Source organism: Coenobita brevimanus, chromosome 69 (genome assembly GCF_032717465.1).
Source record: "Coenobita brevimanus isolate Jiangsu-jjx chromosome 69, ASM3271746v2, whole genome shotgun sequence".
In the NCBI taxonomy this organism is placed as follows: domain Eukaryota; kingdom Metazoa; phylum Arthropoda; class Malacostraca; order Decapoda; family Coenobitidae; genus Coenobita; species Coenobita brevimanus.
The window spans coordinates 24,495,970-24,504,414 of NC_137022.1; the positions used below are offsets into that span (position 1 = coordinate 24,495,970).

An 8,445-nucleotide genomic window follows, 5' to 3' on the forward strand; every position below is an offset into this window, starting at 1 on the left:
GAATGTACACTAGACTGAGTACGGTATTTAAATGATATACTGTATATATACACACGAGTTTAGGGTAGCTTTGATGCACATGTGTAGCACAACAGACGTGTGTGTGTGTGTGTGTGTGTGTGTGTGTGTGTGTGTGTGTAAGGTAAGGTATGACCGTCATCGTACAGTAGCCAACACTATGTATGAGTAATACCACATTTGTAACCCATAACCACACATAACACCAGGCCTGATGAATGAATGTTGCAAAAAATAAATAAATAAAATAAAATAAAAAAACGAAAAAGTACAGCCAGAGTAATGTACTAATATATGTAACGGAGGTACAGTGTACTCTTTCAACTCACGCGGGGCGGGACTTAAATGTATCTCTATGTAATCCAAGTGGACTGTGGGTACAAAGTAATTCTCGCACTGCACACACACACACACACACACACACACACACACACACACACACACACACACACACATAGACGTAGTGTTGTGCTCGGCTTTGCACTTATTTCAAAATGGAATTCAATAAAAAAATAATTTTAGCAGTTCATTAACTTGTAAGAAGGCTAATAATTCCGGATTGCACAGATTACTTAGGTTGACCATTTGGAGGAGATGCAAAATGAGAGACCAACAAGAAGAGTGTATGATAGTGAGGGGGAGGGGGAAACCAATAATGAGATGGAGGGATGGGGTAGATAGTTGTGTGTGGAGGGGATGTAAGTTAGAGGGAGGGCAGTTTGATGGCAGAGATCAGGGTGCCATGTAAGCAATTCGTATATGGCCACCAACTTCCTGGATTAAGACGTCTGGCTATAGATCGATAGAGGATTTCTTCTGATCTGACAAATCCCCAAACTCATAGCTTAATTGATGGCCTTGTGAAGTGAGATGTGATGGATATGACTAGTAACCAAGGACACTCATTCTTACCTCACAGCTGACTCATCGAATTCATGCAGCCTCGATTTAGTATTCAAGTTATAAAAGTGGCTCATTTACGTCAGATGAAAACACCGACTAGAGGGTACTTTCGTGAGCTGAATTAAATCTAATGGTTTTATCAAGGGTAAAAGCAACAAAATAGTAGCTACTGGGAGTATTATCATCGGTACCTTCATTGGATTACCGGTGAAAGTTACAGAGTGCAGAATCTTATATTCACACACACACACACACACACACACACACACACACACACACACAAACAAACACAAACCTGCTACATACTCTTGCTTTCCGTGGATGACGGGAGGATGTTCGTAATGTGAACGAGGTTGTAAACTAAGTAAAATAGCTTTGTGACTGGAGGAATGAAAAAAATGGAGTGGTTGCAATTATGATATTATTTTTTATGTCAGACTAAAATGTTTTGTGTTAAGAAATCACAAAAATGTGCACGGTAGTTACAGTTAGGCCGCTGTGTAATGTTGAGCTTCTTATTACGGTATCTTAGCCACGGCAGTGAAGTCAAGAGTAAGAGCAGTGGAGATGGGACTGCTGAGGAATGTATGTGGAGTACGGAGAGTGGATAGGTTACGAAATAATGTGATTCGTGAAAGATGTGGAGTGGGGATGTTTGTGGACATCGGAATCGAAGAGTGTGCTGAGATGGTATGATCATATGGAGAGAATGGATAACGATAGAGTGGTGAAAAAGATATATCTGAGCGAATTTGAAGGAGGGAGGAGGCGAGGTAGGCCAAGAAGGTGGAGAGATATGGTGAATGAGTGTGAGGAAGAGAGGTTTGGAAGTTGGTGAGGCTAGGGATCTGACAAGTGATCGAGCTGGCTGGATGAATGTTGTGAGAAGTGCCGTGCTTGATCAGGGATTTGGCACCCCTTTTTAACGTGGCAGCGTCCGGATTGACTGTGTCGGATACGTTTATGTGAAGCTACAGAATGTGGTGAATGTTTTTGGCGTATCCGATAGAGCCAGGATTCCGGGGGCTTGAATGATGAGTGAATGGAAGCGTAGCCCATTGGACTGGGCAAAGTTGGGCTGTCTGGACATTTGCTACTCCACACTCTGCCCTAGGGTGGGAAAAGAGGTCTGGATGATGATAATGATGATGATGATGATGATGATGACCTCTGCCAGCGAAAGTTGGAGGTTACAGTATACGTTCACTCTTGGTTGTCTCTTTGGCCACAAGAAATACAAAAAAGTTGTTGATGGATTGCAATGGAATTTTGTCGGTATGTGGGTCATGGGCCAAGGAAAACTTGATGAAATTTTGATAGTGATAGTCCCGGTTCAGGACTGTTTTTTTGTCTGTCCATAAGATATCTCAAAAAGTTATAGATGGATTTCAATGAAATGTTGTGGATATGTGAGTCTTGGATCAAGGAAGAGTTGATTCAATATTGTTAGTGATCTGAATTGTCTGGTGTAGGCGTTGGCGGAGGTATGCTCTCTCGGAGTTGTATTACTTTTTTTCATTTATTAAAAATTTTGATGAGTATATACCGATACTTCGAATATTTTTTTTTTTTACACTACCGGTAATATATTTATTCCATTTACTGGACAGAGAGAGAGAGAGAGAGAGAGAGAGAGAGGTATAAGTGCTGGGGTAATGTATCGTTTCTGTGTGTGTGTGTGTGTGTGTGTAATCGTGTGCGCCATTGTTTATAAATTTTAGCAGCTTCTCAAGATGTGCTTGATCAGCGTACGTGTGTGTGTGTGTGTGTGTGTGTGTGTTGGGTGCTTGCGTGTCGGTGTCTTATGGGAGTTGCACGTGCGTGTGTGCAGGAATGGCGTTTGTGTATGTATGTATGTTTACTTATGTATACATCTACGTGTTTGTGTGTACAGTATATAGCCTACTGCGTTAGCATAAATATATGCAAATTGACGAGGTCGGAATGGTATGTATGTGTGTATTGTATGCATGCTTATGTATGTATGTATGTGTGTGTGTGTGTGTGTGTGTGTGTGTGTGTGTGTGTGTGTGTGTGTTTCTATGCAAGGAAGAAGGAGGTAAGAGGCCAGGATCACGCACACCGTTCCCTCCAAGAAAAAAACAAAAACAATACAATAGAGAGCCATATTCAAAATCCGTGAAGTGTATGTACCTGGTTTATTTGATTTATTTGTAATAGGTGTACCGAGTATTTAGTCTAGACCCAAGCCTTAAAATATACTGATATGTAGGTGGCCCATGTCTGTCGTATTCAGTGTATACACCAGTAGTATCGCCGTAATGATATCCACAAAAAAAAAGGAAACACGAATTTTCCAGAGCACTTTCAACGAGGCTTTTAGCATTTTCCTCTTATCAGCATTTTTTAAAAGTATGTGCGTGTATGTGTATCTGTTGTCTTTGTATGTACCGGTATGTAAAGTATGTACCGGTATGTAATTGTGTGTGTGTGTGTGTGTGTGTGTGTGTGTGTGTGTGTGTGTGTGTATTTCTCGTGACGTGCTTGAAGTTAAGTGCGGTGTAGGGCCAGTCAAGTGGACCACTCAACCACGCTAGGCTACTGGTACAATGGCCCATTTTTACGCCTTCTCACACACATTGCTCTTACCCTTATTTTATTTCCGGTATTTCCGCTATTTCCGCTCTTCGCACCTTCACTGGAGAGGTACTGCTCCTCGCGGTGGCACTGATATAGGCTAAGCGGTCGGCTCTGCTGCCCAGTTATACAGACGGTGAAGTCCCTCTCTGTCCCCTGAAAGGAGGATGGTCGACCGCCACTACTACTGCTACTGCTACTGTTACTACAACTACTTCAGTAACTACTAGCTACTACAGCTACTACTATTGCTATTACCAAATATGCACTTTATTTTAATCTTTGTACCATCTGATAATCGTGTTCAGCTTAGCGTTAGTCTTTCTTTTTCTGCAACTCCTTTAACTTCATTAATAGAGTTATGGTGATGTCTTAAAATATTCTTGATACCGGTACTGCCAAGCGATTTTACTCTAATCGAGGTCCATACCTGATTCATCATAACTATACCCTTTTTACCCTAACTAGATCTAAAATTACCCTTCCTTAGTCTTGAATGCTGAGGTGCAACACTAGAGTATGGTGGTGGGCACAGAGAAGTGTTAGGGAAAGGCTGTGGAGTTGGAGTATTTTTTTTTTCTTTTTTCCAATGGGCTTAGTGAAATAAGCTTGGCCAGGATAGGATGAAAAGAGTATAGGAGAGATTTTTGTCCTTTAGCAACCCATATTGTGTAGCTTAGTGGCAGAATAAGACAATACTGCGGTCCTCTATCCTTTACATAGCATTCTTCTTTTTCGGAATTAGCATCATATACCGGTACACTACTCCTGATCTCCATCCTTTCCACAACTTTTTTAAAATTAGCATCATATACCGTATATATATATATATATATATATTTATATATATATATATATATATATATATATATATATATATATATATATACACACACACGACTCTTAATCTCGTGTTATGCCCTAGAATTCAATATGGAGAGATGGCAGTTTTGTGCCAAGTTAAAATGGACTGAGTAGTGAAGTAATTATTGCTCCCTCACTTTACCACCCTCTCGTCCCTTTTCCCCTCCCCCAGCCTGCCTCACTAACAACCCCTCATCCCTCTTCCCCCTCCCCCCAGCCAACCTCCCCTGTCCCAGTTTGTCATCGGTAGGCTACTTCATTATCGTTATCACCGCTGTTATGAACCTTTACCGAGAGAATTAATTTAGTATGGGCTACGCTGCAGCCAGGTCGTGCTTTTGGTCGCGTATATCCGTCTGGTAAATAGTTTTGAAAGCATAGTTATTATTATTATTATTATTATTATTATTATTTACTGCGTTTATTTTTAGAATGGTCTGTACGGTGCGGGAGCCATTATTAACCTTTGCGAGATCCAGGGTGATTATATGGACTAGCTATATCGAAAGTATTGGTTATGGTTCAAAGGTAAAGGTCACTGGAGAGAAGCGAAAACTATCCCAAGCGGACGATTTCTGGGACATTCTGGTTAACTTTATAATTTACTCAGTTTCGGGAGACTTACTGTATAGTTCATTCACACTGACATGGCTCAGATTTTTGTCCCTTTGCAGGTTATGTCACGTAGCTTAGTGGCAGAAAATGACGATACTTCACCTACGGTATAAATCATTTTCACAACATTTCTTGACTAGCCTCATTCTAATGTTAATCTGTGTAACAAGTCAGCACTGAAGATGGAGACATGACAGTTTAAGGCCAGGGTAAAGTAAAAAGGTTATAATGATAGAATATGGTATTGTAAAAGTGTGGATTTAAGAGGAATGCTTGTAGATGGTTTGGCCATGTGGAGAGGATGAAGAATGAGTGACTGGAAGAGTGGTATGAGAGTAAAGTGGAGGGGGAGAGGGGGAGGGAGACCAAGGATGAGGTGCAGAGATGTATGAGCGGGATTATGGCGTCTGGCTGTACAGTAGAGCGATAGATAGGTACTGTAGATAGTTAACCTCATGACACTTTTAGTTATTCTTACCCCAGTTCCAGAAGATTACGCTATATTCAACCCATCAAAAGTCTCTCAGGTGGAAGGGGTTAATAACGACTATATCGGCGGTAATCCTTCCAGTATTTAACGTGTATCCTAAGCTAAAAAAACTCCTCTGGTGAGAGCAAAGAAATAAAGGAGTTAATTCTACTGCAGTTAACTCTCAGTCTATTTATTGTATTATTTATTATATTTATTGTACTAGGCCTGTCATCATGAGGTTCCTGTGTTCAGTTGACTTTAGCTAGACGTAAAATTGCCATCTTTTCTTCTGGATGATTGAACTCTCACAGTGAAATGGGCCACACACCCATTCTTTCATCATTCAAGCCATCGAAATCCTGACACCGCCTGATACGAACACCTGTCCACTCGTAGCTTCATATTTACCTATCCGACAGAGTTAATCCGACGACTCTCCAGTAAAAAAAAAAAAGTAAAGGATGCCAGATCATTGTCATACACTCCATACAAAAATCATCCACCCAGTTCTGTCTCTGTTAGAAGAAAAGAAAGAAAAAAATGTCGTAGTAAAAATAAATAAATAATGTGTTGTGTCCATGTATGTCAACCGAAGTTATTTCTTTAACATTATTAAAAAAAAATTGTATCACGTATAACTTTGGTCCCTTAATGGATAAAGTTTGATTTTTTTGTTGATTTTGTTTTTTTTTTAGCTACATAATTTTATGATCGTCCTCCTTCCCAGTTGCTCCCTCCCTCCCTCCCTCCCTCCCTCCTTCTCCCCCCCTCCCCCCTCCTGTTCGTGCATCCTCTCAACATTTTCGTGTCACCCTCCCTCCATTACCTTTTTTCCTTTCTCCCTCCCCCCATGGTTCCCTCCCTCGTTCTTATTTTCTTTCCTTCTTTTTTTCCTCCCTCTCTTCCGTCCTTTTTGTGCTTCCCTCCTTCCTCTGTTTCGTCATTCTCTCTCTCTCTCTCTCTCTCTCTCTCTCTCTCTCTCTCTCTCTCTCAGGTGTCATAGCCCACCTCCTTTTCTTCTCCTTTGGTTCGTTTCTCCCTCCTTCCCTCATACTCTCTCTCCCACGTTCATCTCTCCTTCTCCTCGCCCTCATCTTTGTTTCTCCCTCCCTTCCTTGTTTCCCTCCCTGCCTCCCTCCCTGCCTCCCTCCCTGCCTCCCTCCCTCCCTCCATCCATCCATCCATCCATCCATCCATCCATCCACCCTTTCTTCTTTCTTTCCTTCCATATGTCCTCCTCCCTCCCTTCCTCCTTCCTTCCTTCCTTCCCTCCTTCTTTCCTCCCTCCCTCCCTCCCTCCCTCCCTCCCTCCCTCCCTCCCTCCCTCCCTCCCTCCCTCCACCTCCTTTCCCCTTCCCCTACCCTGCCTCCTCTCTCCTTTCCTTCCTGTCTCCTTTAATCCACTTCCCTGTACCTTGAGTCTCCCCCTTCCTCCCCCTCCCTCCCTTTCATCCCTTCTTCCCTCCCTCCCTCCTGTGGTATGTTTCTCCCTTTCTCCATAATTCCCTCTCCCTGCTTCCGTCTTTTCTTCCCTCCCTCCTTCCTTCCTTCCTTCCCTCCTTCCTTCTCTCCTTCCTTCCTACCTTCTCTCCCTGGGTATGTTTCCCCTGTTTTCCTTAATTCTCTCCTCTGTTTCTCTTCTTCCCATCCTCCCTCGCTCCCTCCCTTTTTTCCTTCCATCATTCTTCTCTCTTTCTCCTTCCCAACTTACTTTCCATCTTCCGTTTTCCTCCTTTTTTAGTTCACTCCCTCCCTCCTGCCTTCCCTGATTCTCTCCCTTCCTCCCTTCATTCCTCCTTGGTTCTCTCCCTCCTTCTCTCCATTCCTCCCTGATTCTCTCTTTCCCTCCAGTCCTCCCTGATTCTCTCTTTCGCTCCAGTCCTCCCTGATTCTCTCCCTCCATCTCTCCAGTCCTCCCTGATTCTCTCCCTCCCTCTTCAGTCCTCTCTGATTCTCTCCCTCCCTCCCTCCCTAGTCCTCTCTCTTTTGCTCCCTCCCTACCTGTTACCGTATTTTGCTTCCATGTCTTCTGTTTCTCTCCCTCCCTCCCTTCTTTCCTCCCTCTACATTCTCCTTCCCTTCTTCTTCCCTTTCCTTCTCCCTTCTTTCCTCACCTCTTTACTCTTTTGCTGTCCTGTATTTCTTCCTCCATTCATTCTTCGCTGTCTTCCTTCCCTCCCTTCCTCCCTCCCTCCTTCTTACCTGTCTTCTTCCCTCCCTCCCTCTCTCCTTCCCTCCCTCCCTCCCTCCTCTTCACAAGCCAGACATCCTCCATTTCCTGCCCCTCCATCACCTGCCCCACCCTTACCACATCACACCACCACACCACTCCATTCACCACACTTCACACCACATTCATATCGCATTTACCACGCATCATTCCACCACACCACACCACCACCGCACCCCATACCGCAAGTACCACGCATCATACCACCACACTACTCCATTCACCACACTTCACACCACATTCACACATTACCACCCATCATACTACCACACCACACCACCACACTCCATCCACCACAGTTCACAACACATTCATACCGCATTTACCACGCATCATTCCACCACACTCCACATTTATCGTAGCCCACGTACTCATTATCAACTACCTCACTCTTCACCTCCACACTACACCACACTTCATACTTCGCTACTTTCATACCGCGTTTGCCACACGTCACACTACATTTGTACCACGTTTACCACAGCACGCTAAATCAGCTTACTTAACACCACAGCACTTACCGCACCCTTCCACACCACCACCACCACCACCACCACCACTATCACACTTCAGTCGCCTCACTTAACACCACATCACCTGCCCCACCTTCCCGCAGCACAACACCACCACACTCACCACACTACATTCATACAGCCTTCATCACTCGTCACATCACACTCATCGCACTATATTTCACACTTACCTTAGCATGAGTCACCACACACTCACTGCCCCCCCCTCCCCA

At 43.7% G+C, this 8,445-nt stretch overlaps 1 protein-coding gene across 1 annotated transcript in view; it reads left to right on the forward strand.

Moving 5' to 3' along the window:
* LOC145406031 (uncharacterized) overlaps window positions 1-8,445 on the forward strand; it is a 65,066-nt gene that overhangs the window by 787 nt on the left and 55,834 nt on the right. The gene's annotated exons all lie outside the window — the stretch shown is intronic.